The sequence below is a fragment of the Myotis yumanensis genome, unplaced genomic scaffold (assembly GCF_028538775.1).
Source record: "Myotis yumanensis isolate MYYU_CA2020_CCGP unplaced genomic scaffold, mMyoYum1.0.hap1 SCAF_3, whole genome shotgun sequence".
NCBI classification, from domain to species: Eukaryota; Metazoa; Chordata; class Mammalia; order Chiroptera; family Vespertilionidae; genus Myotis; species Myotis yumanensis.
Window position 1 is genome coordinate 133,589,705 of NW_027223754.1, and position 25,834 is coordinate 133,615,538.

The following is a 25,834-nucleotide window of genomic DNA, read 5'->3' on the forward strand; positions in this document are numbered from 1 at the left end:
ATAAATAAATATATTATAAATATACACAGAGGGAATAAATATATTATAAATATGCCAGAGGGAAGCCGGTGCCGGCAGCTGGAGGAAGGAAGGCCTACTCTTGCATGAATTTCATGCATTGGGCCTCTAGTATGAATGAAATATGCATAAATATTTCATGTGACCTCTGATCATTAAAAAAAAAATAGAACACTATTTTTCCAAAATATCTTACTTCTCTTAGGGTAACCACTATGATGAAGTTTATAACCTTGACATTCTTGATTTCCTTTATAATCACCTATGTATTAAATATTATAGAATAGCTTTGTTTGCTTTAGAATCTTTAAGGAATTTTTAAGAACTGATTTAAGTCCAGTATATGTTAAAGTTTTGTGAATATCCTGTGTGTGCTTGAGGATAATGTACATCCTCCAGCTGTTGTGTCTTCTATATATGTCTTTTATGCAAATGTTATTAAATTGGTTTATCAACCCATGTCCTTAATGAGTTTTTGAGTACTTGTTCTATAAATTACTAAGAAAGATACCTTAAAATTCCCCCAATATAGTTTGGAATTTTAAACCCTCTTGGTACTTCTTTCATTTTTGCCTTATATTATTATTTTTTAATTAATTACAATTCATTTTAGAGCAGCTTTAAGATTAAAACAAAATTAGGAGGAAGGTATAGAAATTTTTTCATATACTCCCTGCCCCTACTCAACCAAAGCCTCCCCCATTATTAACATATTTCCCTCCCCCACCCAGTGATACATTTGCTATGATCTGCGAACTTACATTGAGACATCATAATTACTGAAAGTCCACAGTTTGCATTATGGTTTATTTTTGGTACCATGGATTTTGTGAGTTTGCACAAATGTATAATGACATGTATCCATCACTATGGTATCATACTGCTCTGAAAACCCTCCGCTCTCTGTCTCTTCATCCCTTCTCCCCTGCCCCGACCCCTAGCGATACTGTGCTTTTTAATTATCTCCATAGTTTTGCCTTTTTAAGAATGTTACATTGGTAGAATCATGCAGTATGTAGTCTTTTCAGATGGGCTTATTTCACTTAGTATTATGCATGTATGTCTTCCTCATGTCTGACTTGATAGGTCGTCTGGTTTTAGTGTTGAATAATATTCCATTATCTGGATGTACTGCAGTTTATCCATTCATCTACTGAAGGGCATCTTGGTTATTTCCAAAATTTTTTCAATTATGAACAAAGCTGCTATAAACATCTGCGTGCAGGTTTTTTGTGTGGATGTAACTTTCCAATTCATATCGGTAAATAACATAGAGTGTAACTACTGGATGGTAAGAGTATGTATAGTTTTAAAAGAAAACTCAAAACTGTCTTCCAAAGTTGCCGGGAGCCGGTCCATCCTTGCTGCTTGACACAGTCGCTGCAGGAAAGAAACATCTGCACAGCATATGTTTCAAGGGACCTGGCATATATAGCATACTGTTCTTAATATGTTTGCTCTCTTTAGCGCCATGTGTTTTAACCAAGGTCACCTCTCCGAGAAAGGTTGTTTCCCCAGGTGGGGATCTTTCCCTGAGGTTAGGGAGGGGATACAACACCTTAATTAAGTGCCAGGCGGGTAGTTAAGCTACATAATCTTTACTCCCTGGAATGGAGATAAGAAACGCCCTAACCTTTGTAATAGAAATTGACAGTATTAAAATCGGCTGGTATAAATATGGATGTAACAAGACAATAAACATCAGAACCTCATCAGTTCCTAACCAGAGCTTCGACCAGAACTTTGGCTGGAAATCCTGGCTATAGGTCCTGACTAGGCTGCTGATCAACTGAAGGCTGTCTTCGTGTCATTCCTTCTTCGCCGACTCCGTCCACACCTTTGGGGACCCCTGGACCCGCTGGGGTTGGACCCCAGCACAAAGTGCTTTGCCATTTTGCATCCCCACCAGCAAGGAAGAGAGCTCGGTTGCTCTCCATCCTCACCAACACTTGGTATTGTCAGTGCTCTTGATTTAGGCCTTTCTCATGGGTGTGCAGTGCTATCTCACTGTAATGTGCATTTCCTTGATTAAATAAAATGTGGAGATTTTTTTCATATTTTATTTGTCATCTGTGTATCTTCTTTGGTGAAAAGCCTGCTAATGTCTTCGGCCTCATTTTTAAAAATCAATGTGCTTTCTTCTTGTGGATAATTTGAAGTTCTTTGTATGTCTTGGGTAGCAGTTCTTTATCAGATACATGTTTTGCAGATATTTTTCTCCAAGTTTGTGGCTTGTCTTTTCATTCTCTTAACATTGTTTTTAACAAAACAGGATTTTTTTTTATTTTGTTAAAACCTAACTTATAAATTATTTCATGCATTGTGCCTCTGGCATTATATCTAAAAAGTCAAAGCCATACACAGGTTATCTAGGTTTTTTCCCAATATTATCTAAGAATTTTAGAGTTTTGCATTTTACACTTAGTTCTGTGATCTGAGTTAATTTTTATGAATGGTATAAGGCCTAGATTCAGTGATTTTTAAAATGTGGTCGTCCCCTTATTCTACGAACCATCTGTTGAAAAGACTATCTTTACTCAGTTGTATTACCTTTGCTTCTTTGTCAAAGATCAGTTGACCATATTTGTGTGAGTCTATTTCTGGGCTGTCCGTTCTGTTCCATTAATCTCTTCTCTATTCTTTTGCCAACATCACACTGTTTTGGTTACTGTAGCTTTATAGTAAGTGTTGAAGTTGAGTAGTGCCGATTCTTTGTAGTGTTTTAAAAATGTAGAAAAATTTGCTATCTGCTAACGGGGTTATTTAATGATTTACATATAGTGTAAGTACTGATATATTTGAAAAAATTATGTATGTATATATCACCTTGTTTTGTGCTTTCTATTTGCCTGAATACACTATGTTCTTTTTCATTACTTTTTGGTTTCATTTTGAATTGAGTACTTCTTTTCTTGCTATTGTTTTCTTTCTACTAGTATGAAAATAATATTGTTTGCATATATTCATTTTAGTTTTTGCCCTGGAAATCATAACATATGTAATTAACATAATTTAAATTAACCAATCATTTTGTCATCCCAGAACATACAATATTATAATATAAAATAATATGAGTAATATATTAATATATCTATATTTTCATTGTGATATTTAATTTCACAAGACATTATCATTGCTATTCATATGTTATATTTTACCAACATTATTTCTTATTTTTGAATTTTTTTTTCACCCTTCTTTAAACCAGGGATCTTTCATGTGGGATTTTCTTGTGAATAGGACTGTCTATTTAAACAAATTTCTGCCGAAACCGGTTTGGCTCAGTGGATAGAGCGTTGGCCTGTGGACTGAAAGGTCCTAGGTTCAATTCCGGTCAAGGGCATGTACCTGGGTTGCGGGCACATCCCCAGTGGAAGATGTGCAGGAGGCAGCTGATCGATGTTTCTCTCTCATCAATGTTTCTAACTCTCTATCTCTCTCCCTTCCTCTCTGTAAAAAATCAATAAAATATATTTAAAAAATAAAAAATAAATAAATTTCCTTAATATGCATCTGTTAGTAGCAAACTCAGTTTTTGTTATTATAAAAGTGTTTTGTGTTTTTTTTGTCCTTATTCTGGTGAATTCCAGTTTGGCTATAACTTACATTTATACAACTACCCAATCATTGAAAAGACATTAGCTGTCAAACTTTTTTTCTCATTAGTTTAATATTTTTTTCTATTGTGTGCAATTTTATTCTGATGCATCTAGATGTAGATTTCTTTTAAAACTTATACTGCTTATGATTCACTCAACTTCTTGACTTTATGGATAAATATATTTCATCTAGTTCAGGAAATTTTTCACTCATTATCTTATTGGATATTTCCGTTGCCTCATTTTATCTTAGCTATCTTCTTGGAACTCCAACTACACATAACTTAAACCTTCTATAACTTTTTCTATATATTTTCATGTTTTAAATTTTCCATCTCTTTGCTTCTCTGCACTGAATTCTAGATAATATTTATAACATAATGTCAACTTCATGAATTCTTCTGCTTTGACTGATCTTCAGGTAAAATCATATTATAGATTTTAATTTCAATTACTTAATTCCTAAAATTTATATTCTGTTTTTTCAGATCTGTTCTCCCCTACAGATATTTTCAAGATAGACTTTATTCCTTAAAATAAGCATTCTTATCTTATAATCAGTAACTAATAACAATTAATATAAATTATTTGTATATTTTTTCTGATATCTATTATTTCTACTAGACTGACTCATAGTGTCTTAATTTATTACAAATTAAAATGTATTTTTCAATTCAGCCACATATGTAGAGTTGATTCTATCAAATTGGGGTAGTATCCCATATAATAGAGGTAATATGCAAATTGACTGTCACTCCAATACACAATATGGCCACACCCATGTTGTCAAAGATGGCTGCCCCCATATGGCCACAAGATGGCCTGCAGAGGAGGGCAGTTGTGGGTGATCAGGCCAGTCGGGGAGGGCATTTAGGGGTGACCAGGCCAGCAGGGGAGGGCAGTTGGGGGTGACCAGGCCAGCAGGGGATGGCACTTAGGGGCAATCAGACCAGCAGGGGAGCAGTTAGACGTCAATCAGGCTGGCAGGGGAGTGGTTAGGAGGTGATCAGGCTAGCAGGCAGGTGAGCAGTTGGGAGCCAGCAGTCCTGGATTGTGCGAGGGATGTATGACTGCCCATTAAACGGGCAGTTGGACATCCCTCACATCCCTCAAGGGGTCCCAGATTGGAGAGGGTGCAGGCTGGGCTGAGGGACACCCCCCCCCCCAAGTGCATGAATTCCGTGCACTGGGCCACTAGTATTACAATAAGTTTATATTTTAAGATTGCTTTTTAAATTATATTCTGAATTTATTCTGTTCTCAGCAGAAGAATATATCCATCACTCTTTATTTTCTCAAATGGAAGTTTGTATTACTTGTTAGCCCTACAATTTTTAAAGATTTTTCTGTCAAAATTTATTCATCTATCCCAATATCACAAAAATTGGTTAGCCTCTTTTTGTCCAAAAGTATTTCTGCAGTTTAAGTTTTACTAATTTTTTCCCTTTTGTTTTTATTCTATGTACTCATTACAAGAACCTCTCCTAAAGCCTAGAGAATCATATACAACTGAGGTCTTCTCAATCTATGTAGAAGAAATAGTAACCAAAGTTGGCTTTCAATTTATTTCACCATGATGGAAACATATATTATCAAAACATTATCTATCACATTAAAAATATGTTTTTATTGATTTTTAGAGATAGAGGATGGGAGAGGGAGAGAGAGAGAGAAACATTGATGACTGTCTCCTATACACCCCCTACTGGGAATTGAGCCAGCAACCTGGGCATGTGCCCTGATGGGAAATTAAACCAGCCATCCCTTGGTGCACAGGAGGAGGCTCAACCAATTGAGCCACACCATCAAGGGATGCTTATCATTTTGAATAGCTTGGTTATAGAGAGAGAACTGATATAAGAATCAGAAAAATGGTTACTATCACTTTAAATCTTAGTTTCATGTATTGTAAAATGAGAACATGTCTTGCCAATCTGTGAGACAAACTCACAAAATCATTTGAGGATCTGGGGAAGGAGTCCTATAAATTAAAAAATATATATAATTTTTTGATTTATGGTGTCTACAGACCTTAGAAATGGCAATTTTGATTTTTGACCCAAAGTCTTTGTGGTTTCAAAACTTTGGCCCTCTCTGCTATAAAAGATTATTTGATGTTTCCTGGGATATTGTTGGCTTGGGCTAATTCCCATTAATATCTGTTTTAAAATCATACCTACAGCCAGGCATATATGACATTATTACAGTCCTAAAAATTATGTTAGTGTTCCTCAAAACTACTAGATAGTTTATAAGCAATAATTACACATGCATGATTCCTAATAGCATTCCACAAATCAACCAAAATATGGGATAAAATATACACAAGTTTAAAGAACAGTTTGTAAAGCAAGATGATTCATTATATAATTGCATGTACCTATTATTGGTAACTCATTTATTTATTAAGTTGTGAAATGAATGTTTTTCTATTTCGAAAAATTTGTAGGCTTGAGATTTGATCTCACTTTCAGGTAGAAAGTTTGCCTAGCATTCTTTATAACTCCTAGGTCAGGGGAAAGGGGCTTTAATATTCACATCACAGTAAGAGCATGAACATGAGCATATTTGTATTGGTTTAGATACTGAGATCATGAAAGGTTTTTGACCCAAGCTTAGGGAGCTCAAATATTTTATAATTAACCTGCCTTTTGTACTGATGAGAGAGTATTTTCTTTATTATATTGGACAGCAAGCAAATCTGCCCTCTGCTTCAGAAGAGTCACTAGTTCTATTTTCTTAGGCTGTTTGCTTTATATTTTAAAAGATATCTGGAATGGAAGGGTAGTTAGTGCCACCCTCCCAGGATGTTCAAAAATGCAAAAAAATTGTCTCTCCACACAATCCCCAAGTCAATCTTGAATGTGAAACGCATGATCTACCTTTCCTTTCCTTCTATTAGAATGCAGGCTAAAGTAACTCTGTAGATATCGTTAATTTAACTAAAATATTATGTCCCATTTAGTGTCAGTGATATGAAGTGTTCAATTTGTAAAAAGAATTCTCTTTATAAAGGTGTTTTTTTCCCTAATTTGAATAGCATAGTAACAAAAAAACGAAGCAAAGCACTTACATTTTAAGTTTAAAAGATACAAAAAAAGAAGTCAATAAGTTACATCTTTAGGTCAAAAGATGCTGTTTTATAATTCTATTGTAGCACAGAAACATATGGAAATAAAAGTTATTTTTAGTCTTTCAGTGAGCATAGGTAAGAAATATGCTTAAGTAGTCTTAAGTATATTTGTTATGCAAATGTGTATAAAAAGCTATTCTTGAGAAAGTATTAACCATAGAAAAAGTACAGAGTTAGAGAACACTGGAGTTTCTGAGCAAATCATACATAATTTCCTATGGCTACAATGCTTATTGTGCTTATTCATTCCCACAATTTAACAACTATATAGTAGAATTTTACAAATTCCTCTGTGACTGAATGTGGAAAATTTTGTTCAAAATTCTTATTTTCCAAAAGTTATTTACAAGAAAAATTAAAGTCTGTGTTCTTTATTACACCTGGTATATTAAGAACCTTTAAAAAAAGTCACTCATTTCCATATTCAGAAATTCAACATTAAGGGAAATTTTGTGGGAAAATATGGTTTCCTGCTGCAGTGGAAGCACTGTGGCCTCTGGAGTCAGCCAGATGTAGGTTCAAATTCATGCTGCTCTTACATAAGCTCCAAACCTTGGTTGCATTCTTCAATAATATGGGGATAATTACTTTTTCTTTTACAGGAATGCTATGAAGACTCAATGATATATAAAATCTCTCAAGATTATTCTGGTTGCTCAACAAATAGCATTTTATTTTCTTTCCTCCTGAGGCAGCCTCCTCAAAATGGTAAGAATATTAGGAATCAATTCCTCAGGAAAGAAATTTATTAGAGCTCCTTATCATATTGTTTAATTACTAGTCTAAGGATAGGGGGTTTGTCTTAATATATTTATACTAGCTATACCCAGAGATAAATTTAGAAATGAAAATTAATTTCTTTCATAGTATAAAGAAAACACATAACTAATCTTTTTTTTTCAAATGAGAAAACTGAGAATAAGGTGAGTTAAGGATTTACCCAGGATAAAACAGCTAGCTAGTGACAAAACAGAAGCCCTCTAAATCTTAAACTTGTGCTCTTTACCATATTGCCAATACTAAGGCAAACCTGTGAGTTTAGAACTGTTTGAGACCACAGCTGAGTGCTTTCTTTTCATGTCCATAGGGGTTAAAAGTGCTACTAATATATTCTTTTGAGTTATAGAGGCAGAAGACAGAAAATTTTCTTAAGTCTCTAAAAAAAAAAAAAAAAAAAAGCCAGTACTTTAGGTCATATGAGTCCTGAGTAAATTTCAGGTCTATAATATTTGGTAACAGCCTAAAATAGTGTGCTGTCTTTGGTATTTAATAGCTAATTGTATAGACAATGCATACTAACAGTAGACCAGCTCACGATTTTTTTCTTCAATTAATCAAACTTCATGTTTAATCCATCTATTGAGTTTATAAATTAACTACAAATTGTTTTTATTAATTTAATCATATTTAATTTATAGAACTGCTATCCAGTTTTTTCAAGACTTCCTAATTTTGCTAGTTTCTTATATTTTACTAGCTTCATTATATTTTCAAATACATATTGATGTATGAAAATACATAATACATTATGTAGTTCATCAAGTTAAAGACATTTTTATTCTGTAGCTGATAAATCTACTACATTCATGATTCAATGAACTGATTCTCTAGTTTTTTCTATTTGTTCTCACTCTAGTGCCTTTTACCTCAAATGTTTAGTAATATTGTGGCTGTTTCAGTTTATATAAACTTATATATATATATGAATTTTTAGAGTTGTGACTTTAAACTATCCAACTCAGAAAGACTTTGACTGCCTCTGCCAGGTACTAGAAGACACATTCCCACTTACTCTGGAGAGATCACTCCTAAGCCATTACTTGCTACACCTGGCTGTGTAATATTTGTGTTTATTTCCTTTTATAATTTTCAGCATTTATTTTTAATAAAAATTATTAAGGTGCAGAACCTGATGATTTGATATACATATATGTAGAGAAATGATTACTACTGAGAAGTTAGTAGACATATAATACCCTCACAAAAAAATACATGCTATTCAATGTGCACCCTCACGATCGAATCTAGCCATTTTCTTTGTCTTCGCTCCATCTGTAGGCCCCAAGTTAGCCACTTTTGGGTATGAACTACTTCACTCCCAGATCGCATACCCTGGCACTACCCAGCTGAGGGAATGTCTGAATTGCCTGTTTATCTTTTACTGGGACTTTGCTTATTTTAACTTGGTCTTTCAATTGCACAAATTTGGTGCCTGTGCTTGCTTGGATTTTAGATTCTTCACCTTGTTTTGTCACTATTACTTCAGGCATCGGTTTAGAATGAGGTTTGCATAACAGGGCAGGTAACATTGCCTTGCTGGGCCTTATTTCTTCATCTATAAAATTTGGGGCTCACAATTCCTATGCCTTACTCTCTGAGTTGAATCATCTTAAAAGACTGATGTGATATAGGAGTGATACTAAAATTTTTATAGCTTTATGGCATGGTACTGACCAATCAGAAAGGATCCTGGCTTTGAACTGGAGCAGAGTTCTGCAGGGCCCCTACTGTGTAGGACAGTTATCCTTTAGTTACTGAATATCATAGCCTTGGGAGGAGATTTCCATGGGAAGAATAAAGCAGCCACAGTGCATGGGGTGGCTGGAGTGGGGAGAGGCTCATGCTTGGACAGGCCAGTCTTATATCAGGTCTATTTAAATGCTCTCCAAATTTTAGAACACTATATTATTTCCTAGTGTCTATGCTGTTTTGATCTTGATGTTACTGGAAAATGACAAGTAGAGATTTTTCATGTGTGTCAACTGCCACCTGGCTGACAACAACTTCTAAGCTTCCATCTATTATGAGATGCTACCTGAGTGCAGAGAGATGAACATGTAAAAAAATGCATATCTTGAAATAAATTAAATACTAAATAATTTAATAATATTTTATCAGCAAACTGTATTCCACAATATAAAATGTAAATATCCATAACAGTCAATCTTGGATCATTAAATTAGCTTATCCCAAACAAGATTTATGCTACATAATTTTTTTATGGTTGCTCTGCTATCAACTTGATATATTATATGTGAATTGCTTACATTTTTTGAGTGCTTACTATTCTAGCAGCTGGGGATCTAGCTGTGAACCAACAGAGTCCTGAACTTCAGCAGCATACACAATAAAGACATTTTAACTGTAGCTATGAAGCATGTACTTCTGTATGAAATAAGCACTAGGGAAAAGTCCGTCAGCCCTATGTTCAATAGGAGTGAGTAGGAAGGGAATTACTCTTTGCTAAAGTCTAATCAGGTGCACTGCTCTCAGGATGTGCTTTGTGAAGTCCTTGGAGGCTTTGCAAACGCACCTCCCTGGCTGCTCTGTGGAGAAGCCAGGAGATCAGACCCACTTCCCACACCAGAGCAGATGTGCTCTTAACTGTTTTACACACAATATTGAATTTGGGGTAATATTTCATTCAAAGAAAGGTTTTCTTGCTAACATATAACGTTGGAAAATCGTTCATCTGGTGGACAAACCATAATCTCGGCATGAAAATGTTTAAATTAAATTTCCAACTCTACCGCCCATTTATAATTTGACTTCAAATAACCAAACCATGTCTAAACACATGACTGACAAACAAATGATTCCGAATGATTCTGATCCTAGCTTTCAGTTAAACTGTGAAGAAAGCTATGCAAATTATACTATTTGGGCTGCTGTGCATGGAACAGCCTTCATCCCATCAAGTGATTATAAAATCCTGGTCCTATCCTGTATCCATTATGTTCTCCCCTCCTTTGGGAGGCATTTGAAAAAAGAAAATGACCATAATAACAATGGTTACAATATGTGCTGGGAGTTGTGACATACCCTTCCTATTGCATAATTTTTTTATTTAATTCTCATAAACTCTGAGTGATGCTCCCTATTTTTAAGGTGAGAAAATGGAGGTTCAAAGAATTAAGTAGTTAGCCCTGGTGACAGCGGTGAAGTTATGATTTAAAGCAGTGGTCTTCCTGCTTTAATCCTTACCCTCATCACACTATGCCATGCTTACCTCTCTACATCGACTTTCTATACCTTAGACAGGGACAGATAGGGGAGGAATAGGTGGTGGAAAGCAGTGTATCCTTTGAGGCAGGCAAAGGTATGTAGTTAAATAAATGTTGCATACATAAAGTTTAAAAATGCACTGAATAAACCTGCTTGAGAAATAAATGAAGATTTGTTTTAAAGACTAATAAATCACAGATTTCTCACTTAAAAACTAAAATTTTGCATATTTCACTACATGCAAAATGCTACTATTAAAAAGCACTCAGACAGATGTATATGCACAAAATAACAGTTTTAGACCATGGAAGGATAGACTGCATGTGTAACTGAGACTGAGGGGGCTGACAAATCTATACAGGCAGACCAACTTTCCTGGCTAAGAACCAGGAGTTACGCTTGTTACATAGAACTCTCAAGGGTACCAAGCAATCAGAGGTCACAATCGAGGCAACAGAAGCAATGTCACCATATCAGAGAATGGGCCAATTCAGATCTGGTCCCTGACAGTCACTGAGGTCAAGGCTTGCGGCAAATAATTGTATTAAACAGGAATAGTCCCTGCACACTTTTGGAATTGTCATCTGAACAAACAAGACCAGGTCATCTGTAGGTTAAATCTGAGTTCTTTTTTTTTTTTTTTTTGGTATTGCAGCTTACTTTCTAGTCTTAATCCCTTACAGTTTTTACATTTATAACTGTAATTTTCTTTTAAGCAGGTAAATGTTCAATAATTTTTTTTCTGAACCTTAACAACAAGCCTTCATTTAAATTCATGCGTTTGTCATTCATTCCATTTTATTATTTGTTCTCAAATGCAATTTTTAAATTTGGACTACAGTGATAGTACAATTTAATGTATAAAGTGTACTGTGCTTAAAATAACATAAAAATAGTCTTGTATTCAAATTAAATGATTATGAATTTTGTCAATTAATTACTATTTATATCACTGTATATACCTTGTATGACAGCAATTAAATTCAGAACAGTAATTTTAGATACAAGATGCAAAAATTGCAATTAGTAATTAAAATGAAACAAAAGCTTTATTTATAAATAAGTAGCTTAAATATCTATTTAAATAAAATAGGGAAAAGAAAATATATATGTAATAGAGTTGCATTCAGTTTTATATGAGATACATAATATACAATATTGATAAGTTCATATTTTCCTCGGAGCAACTTGGAATTTATTAATTATCACCACCACTTTTAAAGAAACCTCAGATCACATTTGAAAAATTATTTTTAATCCATGTTTTTAATATAATGGTAAATATTTAAAACATCTTTAGTTATGCTATTTTAGAATTGCTTAATTTAAATAAAAATCCTTGAGAGATTATTCTTACTATAAATGTTACTTCTTTACATGCTTTCCACAATCATGCTTAAAAACTGTGTATTCTAGGGCTCTTTTTATTCACATAAATTCCAGGCAGTAAGAAAATCAAGGGTTTGATGCTTGGTTTTATTTTACATTTATTTATATTTCACTTTTAAAAAATTCTCAGTTAATATTTAAATTATACATACCCACATAACACACACACAGGTCCATGACCGTTCCAAATGAAAAACAAAATAAACCAAATTGTAAAACTGGAAACAGTTCATTATTCAGCTGTATAAGAGTGAAACTCTTTTTCCATGGCTGTATAATAATTACATCATCAATAGAAGAGTGTGGTCCTTATGAGTAAGATGACACACCACATTCTAAAATACAATCAACATAATCCTTATCTCACTTTAATCAAACCTATAGTTTTTAGTTGTTTATAATAATTCTTTAGGATGTGTGGGATCAAATCTGAGAATTTATACTGTTCGATAAATTATATGATCCTTGTGGAAGTATAAATCTCAGTTTTGTTTAAACAGCTCAGACTGTGTCAATTTCAGAGACTCTTCTCAGTATTTACTTTCTAAAAAATAATATTTTAAGTTTAGTGCCAATATATTTTTAATTAATAAGTTTATTAATTGCACAAGAAGAGAAAGCAGCAAATATGTTCAATATTAAAACTGTTATTTTAAGGAAACAATTTTTTACCTCATTAAAATAATAACTATTTCAAAACATTGTATTTCATATCCTAATTATGAGAAAACCAAAAAAATAAAAATAATCTATAAGTCAATTACATTTTCAGATCAGCAAAATGCACTGTGAGAGTGTTCCTTCCCTTAATCCAATTGCCAAAGGTGTTTTAGCAGCTCAAATAGATGGTTAGACACATTCCTATCATACTTTCTTAAATGTATAGATGGTTTTTGTTGTTATGGTTATTCTTTCATAACTTTAGCCTTTCTATAGCTATAAATGTTAATGAAGACAAGACTACACTCATATACACACCTATTCACATAAGTATGTGCATATGTAATTGAAGTTAATTTTTAAAATCACTGTTTTCAAACTATTCTGGTGAGTTACTGAAATAGTATTATTTGTGATTATTTATTTAATTATTTAGTTTATGATCTGAATTACCTTAAAAGAAAATAAATGAGAAACTTAACTGCAAGTTAATCTTTTAGAGGCACCTGGTCATCATCCATCCTAATGGGCAATAAAATCAATTATTTGGGCAGTGATAAAAATGATGAACAAATAGAAGGGAATACATTTCATTTTGATTCTTTCATATTTAACATACACAATTCCACTTTAAAAGAGAAAATTTTAGTCAAACTGTCATCTACTTCTTTAGTTCTATGGCATTTGACTTGTTTCTAAAATTATCTGAGTTTCGCACTCTAAGACCTGGGTCACAACCTTATTTAGGGACAGGAAATAGTTATCAGGTCACCGAGTGGTCAAATGGAAAAGGATTTGAAATGCTTCAGCACTTAGGACTCTATTCATTGAGATGATTGACTGCTACGTTGTTTAAAGGTTGAACTTTCTTTGCTGGTAGGTCAGCTTATGTCTGTATAATTACAGCAACTTAAAAATATCTACAGAGTATAAGCAGATTATAATAGTATAAGTAAACAATCTTATTCATCTACAAAAAGGAGACATCTTTAGGACATGCACAGATATTTTAATTAATAACTTATCTGAGTCCAAAGCTAATATAACTCCCTTGGCAGTTGGGTGCAACAAAACTATGGGTAAGGAAAAGAAAACTTAAAAGTTATTTCACTCTGCTATTTTTCTTCTAAAGTAGACTTGAAACTTGCCATGTTAATTTAGCACCACATTTTAGTATTATACTGGATAAATCATATAATTCTTCCTATATAATAATGATTGATCCAAGCCCATAACAGATATTATTCCTATTTTTTATATGCACCTGATATTACTTCAGGTGAATACAATCTACCTTTGATGATGGAAAAAGGAAAAATAGGGGGAAGTTGGAGCAAAATGAGTAAATATTTGATTTGAGTCATTTAGCACTTGATCAGTTTCCCTAGGGTCCACAATCATTACTTGAAATTAAAATGATCATTTTGCACAGTTCCCACGGCATGTAGTGTCAGAAATTTTATGCAAAGAGAAGTGTATGGCTGGAAAAATATTTTAAAAACATATAAAAACTCATAGAAGAGAATTAAGCAAAAGCATTGTTTGACTGACTCACTTTCCAATGTTCAGAAGCCTAAGAATAGGATGTTATAAAAATTGTGCCAAAGGTATTATTCCATATTGACATTATTTCATATGATCACTAAAACTTAAGAAATAGATGTTTTATTCCACAAATGTGAGAGGAAGCAATCTTATTACTGATGGACAGAAAGCTGGAAAATTAGGCACAGATTTTATTTATAAGTTTTATTTTATAATAAGAAACTGGGCCATTACAACCCTGTAACCAAAGCTGGCGTGCGTGCACTGGAAGGCCCCTGCAGTCTTTTACAGCTTTTCGGAGGCCTGGGCTGTGAACTGGGTTTGCACTCTGCCAGCAGAGCAGCTCTGACCCGTGGAGAGCACGCCTTCAGATCAGCACTGCCTCAGGCCCTTCTGCTTTCTCCAAGAAGTCTTACATTTCAGGCATCAAGTTGAATTTCTTCTGGAGATGATTAACCCAAACCCATGACAGATTTTTTCCAAGATATCCAACCCCTTATGTTTATTTTATCCTGGCTCTTTTTTGGATGTACTGGACACAAGTAACTTACTCATTTTACATGTTAAAGGGATGGTGAAGAGCCATTAATTCCCTTAAAATAACCCTTAAAAAATTCCCTTAAAAGATGAGAAAATATTTTAATGTGCCAGGCTCTATTGTGTGAGCTCATAGTAACGATATGATTTAAAATGTTAAGAAAGATGTTTCTCTTCTACTATAAAAAAATTTAAAGCATTTCATCACATTTCCAGATAGGGATCTTACCCTTTTTGGGAAATGCATTCTTGTGGTGTATTAAAAATCACAATGTTAGAAGGATCAGTTACTGTTTCCATAAGCCCAGTTTGTAGGGGGTTTCAACTAACCTAAATCTTGGCACACAATTTTAGTTAATAGTCAAATAAAAATGCATAAAAGGGTCTATTCTCTTCATACACCAACCCCTGCCATTGTTTCTATTTCTACAACATTTTCTTCTAATCATTGGTGAGATGAGTTGTAGGAAAATAATTTAGGTGTTTTATGTTCTTCCCAAAGTAAAATATTTTAAACTCAGTGGTAATTAGATGACTTTATTTGAAGCTATTAGTATTTTTGTACAAGAACATTTTTTTCTTCTTTGAAGGAACAGAATATGAATTTTATAAATATTTTTTGGAAAATATATTTAAATATTTTAGGCCCTAAGATTTCAAATGCAATAGGATTTTTATTATGAACACTCAAGTTATTTTACAAAATATTTTAAATATTAAAATTGTTAAGTATATAAATTACCAACACAAAGCAATAGAAAAGCTTACTTAATATATTTGAATATTTACTCTCTTAAAATTAACAGAAATACATTGAAAAATTAAATTAAATTTAAAGAATATTTCAAATGTAAGTCTGGGTTTCAATATTGGGTCTGATAAAAAGCAATTTAAGAAAAAATTATGTGCCAAGAATAAGAACTCATTTCATCAGATAAAATATTATTAATATGTACATGTGCAAATCCATGAGAATGGAAACAAGCAAAATATGAAATTGGAAAGCAGCTTCGAGGTATACACCTCCACAAAAACAATTCCATTTGAATATAAGCATTCATTTATCAGTGACAATTCTAAGAAACTTTCAACTTTGAGATTAGCATTGGGTGATGATAAAATGTTCTCTCTAGTAAATGGTGTAATATATTAATATATTAATATTAAGTCTAAATATTAGTTATAATAATATTCATTTAATTAATTTCCAAATAGTATTTAATATAATTATTTTGTTCTAAGTAGGAAAACCTCATATACAATTAAAAGTCACTGGTGCAAAGAATCATAGACTTTATTTTAGAAAATTTTAAGGTATAATATTTTTATGTAATATTGATAAACACTGTAAAATTGTTAAAAATTATAAATTACAGAATCACAAGGATTATATAAAATCAATTCACTGCTCCAACTCAGCAATTCTGAAAGTATTAATTTTTTTTTTACTTTTCAATAAAATTGCAAAATAAATTTTATCTTATAAAACATGTCAATAGCTAAATCAAAATATTTTATCTCTAAGTGGAGGATAAAAACTAAGTTAATTTTTATAATTAGATTTATTACTGGAATGTTTAGAGATATCAGTTTCTTCTTTAATTCATGCTTCAATGGGTTATGTAGGTTCAAGACCTTATAGAGAGTGAAAAAAAAGAAATGACAAGAGATAGCATACACTGTAGGGGTGGTAGGTTAATGCCAAAAGTGTGACTGATTGATTGATTGATATCAATTTCAGAAGTCTGGATTAAAGCTGCCTATCAAATTTTTCTATCTAAAATTTAGACTTAAATGGATCATTGACCAAAATCTGAATCTTGTCTATTCATTCAGGTACATGCATTTACCTTCACCTGAAAAATCTCTTTCTATGGAAGAAGTATTGGCTAAGAAGAAGAATAAAATGCCCTAAAACATATACACCATATTTCAAAACTTTCAAAATTTATCCAATTAGTATAATCAAATTTTAAGTTGTACAAATTTCCTTGTAAATGGCTATAGTTCTTGACAATAGCAACAACTAAAATGTATTGAACTTACTATGCATTTGGTACTCTTCCCAGCATTTGCATGTATTGATTAATTTACTCAACTCTGAGACCTATACATTATTGTACCTCATTATACCAATTTTATAAATAAGGAAACAAACACAGCAAAGCTAAGTGTATGATTTAAGTCACACCCCCAGCAAGGGTGGAGTTTGTATTTACACCTAGTAGTCTGACTTCATAGCTCACTCTCTTAACCATTAAGCTGAGTAATAATTTTTAAAATTAAAATAATGATCTTGAAAAATCTTGTAGAAAGTAGTGAAGCCTTAGAAAAACACAGGGGATCCCACAGTTCTATTAAAACACTATAAAATCTCAGAATATAAAAATTATTTAGTTTTCTGAAAAATATAAAACTTTTTTTTACTTTAATAAAATACTCATCTCTATGTTTCAAAAAAAAATGTTTAAAAACTATAAAACCTTAAAATGAAGAGATACTATTTACAATGATGAAGTTTTTCAAAATTCAAAACCTCACAGCTGGTTGAGCTCAAGTAGGAAATGATTAAATGAATTTCCAAGTTTGCTAAATAGATCGAAAAGGTTCGAGACAGTGCGACCTAGAGCTTGAATGTGAACACTGAATGAGTTGTAAGTTTAAGTTGGGAACAGGCCAATATCTGACTTTGAGTAATAGCAATTGGCAGGAGGAGTGTTTCTAAGAATCCACAGGTATTTTTTAAAAGTCAGAACTGTTTATTAATTCAACAAATACTTATTGAGTGTCTAGCATAGATGAATCTAATACTGTTGCTAGGTTCTGGGGATGGGAGGAAACAGAAATATCACTAAGATTTGATCCCTGACCTTGGAAGGATTTCCAGTCAGGGGAAGAAACAGACAAAAGCATATAGTTATAGGACAGTATTAAAGGGGCATGCACAAAGGTCTGGGGGGGTGGGGGGGGGGTTAGTAGTATTAAGAATGACTTCCAGATGAAATGAAATTTGTCCGAGTCATGAAGGGTAAATATACGTCTGAAACTAGAAAGGTGAAAAGAATCATTGGAGATAAAGGAATAGCACAAAAGTATCAAGGGCAGTTCACTTTGGGTAAAGAAGAAGCATCCATTATGGTTGGGAATATACTGAAGCAGTTCAATATGGTTAGGGAATATTAGGGGTGGGAGAGAAATGGTGTACTGTGGCACTGGGAGACAGTTTGGGCACAGTTTGCTGAAGTCTTTGGAATTTGGATGAGAGCAAACAGAAAGACACTGCAAGATTTTCAAGGGTGTGCTGTGTGCTGAGTCACAGTTTAGATTAGAAAGACATTGCAGTGCAAGTACAGATATAGCACTTAGATCAGCGGTTCTCAACCTGTGGGTCGCGACCCCTTTGGCGGTCGAACGACCCTTTCACAGGGGTCGCCTAAGACCCTCCTGCATATCAGATATTTACATTATGATTCATAACAGTAGCAACATTACAGTTATGAAGTAACAACGAAAATAATTTTATGGTTGGGTCACAACATGAGGAACTGTATTTAAAGGGCCAGAAGGTTGAGAACCACTGACTTAGATGATTGAGAGCCCTAAGAATATTAGAAAGGAGACTATTACAGTATTTCAAGGCAAGAGACATTGCAGATAATGGCTCATGTGGGAGCAGTGTTTATATTCAACAAATGAGAAAACAGAATTAAGAATGATTCTGATTTTTCTACGTTGAGTGAATGGCTAATGGTACTATAAACAGAAACAGAAAAAAAAACCAAACAGGTAAGCAAAGTGGGATAAATACAATACAGTTCATGTTAGATAAGCTGGGTTTGAAGTGCCTAGAAAAAAGTCGAAGTGGGAAGGATGGACATAGAGATTTAGTTGTCATGGCTTATAAATAAAAGTTGTATGAGAATTAGGTGTTTCAAATCTCGATCTTTTTATCAAGCCATGAGAACAGGTCTCATTTGTATTTCCATGTTTGCTTTTGTCTATTTACATGCCTCCTTAACTGGACTCAAGGTTAGTTTTGTAAAGAGAGAGACTAGGTCTTATCCATCTTTGTATCCCAAGATCTAGTATTATGTCTGACAAAGTAAACATCTGCTCTATGAGTGAATGAATATGTGGGTTGGATAGAGAATAAGGTCAGAGACAAAATTCTACATAAATTGATATTTAAGCAACAGCAATAGGTGGAGAAAATAACTGGAATGGAGTAATTAGACAAATAGAACAGGAGAGAGTAGAAATGAATATGGAAAGGAGTGAGATGGCTCAGTAGCTCAGTTGGTTAGAGCATAGTCAGGATAAGGCTGTGGTCACTCCCTGGTCAGGTTTCAGAGAGTGAACCACAGGTTACATACTAGAATCAACAAATAAATTCATTAATAAGTGGAACAACAAAGCCCTTCCCTCCCCTCCCCTCTCCTCCCTTCAACTCCCCTCCCCTCCCTTCTCCTCTCCTCTTACTAGGGAAATTCCTGAAGAAAGGGCACATAGAATGAGAGCAGAAAAGAAAAAAGAAAAAAAAATTTATTAGTCTCTCATCAGGCTGAAGTTCTGAGGGAGGAGCTGGTTTGTCTGTAAATTTGTTTATTTATTTATTTATGCCTCCAGTTTCAAGTACAATGAAAGAACACCAAAGCTCACAACACTTTTTGAAGGAATCAAAATTGTAGAGTGAACAGAATGTGCAAAACAAAGACACTGATTAGACTGCCTAAGGAACTTGATAAAGAAAAAGAGCCCAGCCATGTGGCTTAGTGGTTGAGCATTGACCTATGAACCAGGAGGTCATGTTGGATCCCCAGTCAGGACACATGCCTGGTTTGTGGCCTTGATCCCCAATAGGGGGCATGCAGGAGGCAGTAGATCAATGATTCCCTCTCATCATTGATGTTTCTCTCTCCCACTCCTTTCCTCTCTGAAATCAATAAAAATACATTTTAAAAAAAATAAGTCATCCTTCCAGGCTAAACAAATGTGAGAGATGGATGGATGTAGTAGCTTGAAAACAAGATAGAATAATTTTTTCAATGACTTGCTCATATGCTAATATTAAGAAGTTAATAGATATATAGTAAAGTTAGAAATTTAAGAAACAAAAGACAGGAGATGACTAATCATGCAAAATATCACTGAATCAGGCCCTTTAATGGGTGGTTTTAAAAACATTTCATTTAATCATTTAAAAATTTAAAGTATATTGAAGCTAAAAAATAAAGTGTATTGAAGCTATATATGTATGTATATTGTTTTAAAACTGAAAAATGGCAATCCGCAGATTTATACCTCCCTATCCCTAATTTACACTCTTAAAGGCAACCACATTCAACCATATTAGTCATTTTTACTCATTTCTTCTACATTTGGCCTGCATATATCTTGATGTCTTTATTTTTGAAATTTTTATAATACCTATTGACTTCACAATATGAAAGACAAAGATTTAGTCCTTTTACAACACCTCTACCATATACCTTCTCTTTCCATCTCTTAAACAAACAATAATTTTTGGTTAAATCTTTTACAGATGAACCACATAGAATACCAGAAAGGAAGGGTTAATAACTTGTTCTATGTTTCTTCTCTAGGTGCAGGGACGTATGAGTATTTGATTCTCTGGTCAATAAATTGTTAGAATTTAATCTTTAATCAACCCAAGATCAATGAGCATTCAGCTGTACCAGACCAAGCACTTTTACCTTTTACTTCATTGTTGAGATTGTTTATTGAACAATAGTACGAAATACTGGTGAAGTGTAGCTGAAGCAGAGAATTGGTGTTTGCTACATAGCCCTAAGTGGACTGGGTCACTAGCTAGCCATTTACCTGAGAAGGCTCCATGACTAACTGATTATAAAAGCAGCTGGGATCCAGAGCTGATGGCTTCCTTTAACTGAGCTTGTCTACACAGTCACAGCTTCATCTCTGCTGCCCACATATTTCCTAAGTACAGCATGGCGAGGACACCAGATGCTGTGCCCAGGCATCACAATGTCATCACCATACTAAGCATGCTATGTGGACTCCTCTCCTTTGTTATTCCATTTTTTTTAAGTCTTCATCTGAGGATATTTTTCCATTGATTTTTAGAGAGAGTGGAAGAGAGAAGGAAAGACAGAGAGAAACATCAATGTGAGAGAAACACATTGATTGTTTGCCTTCTGCATGCCCCAAACCAGGGCCCAGGCCGGGAAGGAGCCTGCAACCGAGGTACATGCCCTTGACTGGAATCAAACCTAGGACCCTTCAGTCCACAGGTCAATGGTCTATCCACTGAGCCAAGCCAGCTAGAACTTGTTATTCCTTAAGTGCAGTAAATTTATGTGTAGGGCCTATTGTGTTTCACAAATTTAATATGAACTCAAAACACACAACTGGTAACAGAAAAAAATGATACAAAAGTTACAGGTTACATTTCCTTGTATAATTTTGTTTTGTCACACTTAGTTATCTAACTTTTTACATTTAGTTTTCTATGTACAATCGTTAGCCTCCAAATTCTGTGTTAGCAGAGTATATCTACTATATGTTCATGCATTAGTATTCTATATACTAGTACATATTTCAGGTGAACACAAAACTCTCTTCATAAAGAATGTATTAACTCTTATAAATACATCCCAGCACATTAGACCAGTGGTCGGCAAACTGCGGCTCGCGAGCCACATGCGGCTCTTTGGCCCCTTGAGTGTGGCTCTCCAACAAAATACCATGTACGGGAGTGCATGTACAGTGCGAGTGAAACTTCGTGGCCCATGCACAGAAATTGGTATTTTGTGGAAGAGCCACACTCAAGGGGCCAAAGAGCCGCATGTGGCTCACGAGCCACAGTTTGTCGACCACTGCATTAGACAATTGATACTATTTTATTTTCTCAGAGATTGCTCATGATGTTTTCTCTTATCATGGAGTGTTTATTCTCTAAGATGGCATGAGCTGTCATCCTGGGATCTCCCTTGACCATCATCACATAGATTCCATGATCTCTTTTCCTTGCTAGATCTCATGTACTTCTTTTTCATAGTTTACTTCTTCAATTTTATGAAGGCAGAGCTCCAACATCTTTCTGAGCAAGATTACAAGGGAGATAAATTAAGACTCAGCATGTTTTTATCTTTTTAAATTTTATTAATAGTTTGCCTCTTTTGGAATTATAGGTTGGAAATAACTTTTCCTAAGAATGCTGAATATATTGTCCTATTGTCTTCTAGGTTCTAATATTAATGTTGGGAAATTCAATGACATTTAGATAAATGACCCATTGCAAGTGATACATTTCTCTTTCTGGAGCACATTTAGGCTCTTTCCATTGTCCCTTGTTTTAATGACATTTTTCAAATATGTGCCACAAAGATGGGTTAATTTTCATTCATTTTCCTAACACTTAATAGGCCCTCTTGCTCTGAAAACTGGTATCCCTTAGTTTTGGCATTTTTTGAATGATTACTTTGATAATTTCCTTCTATCTATTAGTTTTTGTCGCATTCTCTCTTTTTGGACTGCCTATTGTTTATCAAGAATTGAACCTTCTGGACTAATTTTCTTCTCTTTGTTTTCTTTCATGTTTCCCATAACTTTGTATTTTTGCTCAAGTTTCTGGGAAATGTCTTTAATATTATCTTTTAACTTTATCTTTTGCCAAGTTTTCATTTCTATTATCATGTTTTTATTTTCAAAGAGATATTTTTGGTTCTCTGACCTCTCTTATTTCATGGGTGCAATGTTTTATAATGTCTATGAGAATGGTCATGGTATTTTTGAAGACTTTTTCACTTGGTACCATCTGTTTCTTTCAAGTTGAGTATTATGTTTGTTAGTTTTTTCCTCTATCTTTCATTTTATAGGTTTCTCTTAGATGTTTAAGAATCCTCATTTGTGTGCTTACATTTTAGAGTGGCAGTCTATAAAGTTGAGAGGAAATTCTGCACAAGTGAGTGAGGCCTATCATCTGAAAGGTTCACCTTAAGGTGACCTACCTGAGTCCTATATTGGAAATATCTGCTGTCAATAATTAGATGCTTCCTCTTAGACTGATAAGAATCTCCAGAAAGACTCTTCTAATCTCTTTCCTGGAGGCTAAAGGCATGGTGCTATGGACTGAATGTGCCTCCCTAAAATTCCTATGTTGAAACCCTAATTCCCAAGGTGATGTAATTTGGAGATGGTGTTGTTGGGGAGTAATTAGGAATAGATTAGGTCATAAGGACAGGCCTTCAAATGGTGGTAGTGGCCCTATAAGAAGAGAAAGAATGATCTCTCTTTCTCCTTGTGCATGCACCAAGAAAAGGCCACATGTATCCACAGCAAGAAGGTAGCCATCTCTAAGCCAATAGGAGAGGTCTCACCAGGAACCGAATATGATAGAACCTTAATATTGGATTTTCCAACCTCCAGAAATGTAAGGAATAATTTTCTGTTTTTTAAGCCATGTAGTCCATGGTATTATGCTAAGGGTGCTCAGGTTTACTACAAAACATGATTATCAGCATTCTGAGGGTTGGGCAGGAGAAGTGCTTGGGGTCTTAGCATTTATTGTATATACCTGCACTTACTCTTCTTAGTTTTAGTAAGATGCCAAGATTCTCAAATAAGTCTGGTGTTCCTGAGTTCAGAGACTCTATTTTATCCTATCTAAAGAATTAAGTTCAAGAATTTTGCAAAGGTAACCCAGAACTATTTAATTTAATAACTATTTAACCCTACTTTCAATTCCTGAAACTTTCAGTTTGAAATAAATTTCATATTTCATTGCTGGTTTAAGCTTTTGCTTTGCCATTATTACCCATGCTTTTAATTTTCTAGACTAAAAAATTCTATTGCTGTTGTTCCTTCCCATATTTTTTAGTGTGTTTTAAAAATACCTCCACTTAAGTATTAATGTTTTCATACCCAACGTCTTTCTCTGGAAGACCTTAGATTATCATTTTACTTTCAAAATATCATGAGGAGCAAAGATCAGTGTTCCCAGTTACAGCTGAGAAAACCAAGACATGGATTATACAGCTAGTGTACTTCTGTACAAAATTCAAATCTAAGTCTTCTCAGTCCAAATCCATTGTTATTTTGTTATCATATTTGGCCTTCTTTAGATAGAAGAGTAAAATCTGTGATCATAAGCTTTATAATATTTTATAATAATTCTCTGAGAGGAGGAGACCAAGATGGTGGCATAGGTAAACACCTGAGATTGCTGCCGCAAACAACCACTTCAAAAATACAACTAAAAGACAGAACGGACATCATCCAGAACCACAGGAAGGCTGGCTGAGGAGAGACTCTTCAACTAGAAGGAAAGAGAACAGCATACCGAGGCTCAGAGGAGGTGCAGTGTGGAAAATATAAAGGTACCGAGGTGCGCGCGCAAAGCGGGCTGGTGGCTGAGGGCGCGGTTGTCGTTTTCAATCAGGAGGGAGTCTCAGACTCTGAGTTCCAGATCCGGGCAAGTCTCTAGGGACTCAGACTCAAACGGGAGAAGCGGGATTGTCTGGCATCAGTTGGAACGTGAGGGCAGCTTTCTCTCCGAGGTTTGCAGTGGTTGCCGGGGTTCTGAGAAGCAGAGCCTCTGGGAACAGGACTGAGAGCAGCCATAACTGCTCCCTCCGCCCGCCCTGTTGATCCTGTCCCACCCAAGCCCTGCACAGAGCCATTTGCCGGATAGCCTCAGGCAAAGGCTAGATTAGCACCTCTCCAGAGGACAAAGACCACAAGGGGGTGCACTGAGAAAGCATAAAAAATGCGGAGACAAAATAACATGACAGAAATGGAGGATATAGAGCTAAAAAACGCAATTTTGAGGGCTTGCAATAATGTGCTAGAAGCAGCCAATAAACTTGATGAGAGCCTCACCAAAACTAATGAGACCCTCGATGCTATGATAAAGAACCAACTAGAAATTAAGCATACACGGACTGAAATAAAGAATATTATACAGACACCCAATAGCAGACCAGAGGAGCACAAGAATCAAGTCAAAGATTTGAAATGCGAAAAAGCAAAAAACACCCAACCAGAAAAGCAAAATGAAAAAAGAATCCGAAAATACGAAGATAGTGTAAGGAGCCTCTGGGACAGCTTCAAGTGTACAAATGTCAGAATTATAGGGGTGCCAGAAGATGAGAGACAGCAAGATATTGAAAACCTATTTGAAGAAATAATGGCAGAAAACTTCCCCGACCTGGTGAAAGAAATGGACTTACAGGTCCAAGAAGCACAGAGAACCCCAAACAAAAGGAATCCAAAGAGGACCACACCAAGACACATCATCATTAAAATGCCAAGAGCAAAAGACAAAGAAAGAATCTTAAAAGCAGCAAGAGAAAGAGACGCAATTACCTACAAGGGAATACCCATACGACTGTCAGCTGATTTCTCATCAGAAACTTTGCAGGCCAGAAGGGAATGGCAAGAAATATTCAAAGTGATGAATAGCAAGAACCTACAACCAAGATTACTTTATCCAGCAAAGCTATCATTCAGAATTGAAGGTCAGATAAAGAGCTTCACAGATAAGGAAAAGCTAAAGGAGTTCATCACCACTAAACCAGTATTATACGAAATGCTGAAAGGTATCCTTTAAGAAGAGGAAGAAGAAAAAGGTAAAGATACAAATTGTGAACAACAAACATGCATCTATCAACAAGTGAATCTAAGAATCAAGTGAATAAATAATCTGATGTACAGAATGAACTGGTGATTATAATGAATCAGGGACATAGAAAGGGAATGGACTGACTATTCTTGGGGGGAAAGGGGAATGGGAGATGCGGGAAGAGACTGGACAAAAATCGTGCACCTATGGATGAGGACAGTGGGTGGGGAGTGAGGGCGGAGGGTGGGGCGGGAACTGGGAGGAGGGGAGTTATGGGGGGACAAAAAAGAGGAACAAATGTAATCTGAACAATAAAGATTTAAAAAAAAAATTCTCTGAGACCTT

The 25,834-nt window shown here is 34.6% G+C and overlaps 1 protein-coding gene across 9 annotated transcripts in view; it reads right to left on the reverse strand.

Annotated features, from left to right (window-relative positions):
• Nucleotides 1-25,834, reverse strand: part of LRRIQ1 (leucine rich repeats and IQ motif containing 1) — a 243,591-nt gene that overhangs the window by 75,257 nt on the left and 142,500 nt on the right. The gene's annotated exons all lie outside the window — the stretch shown is intronic.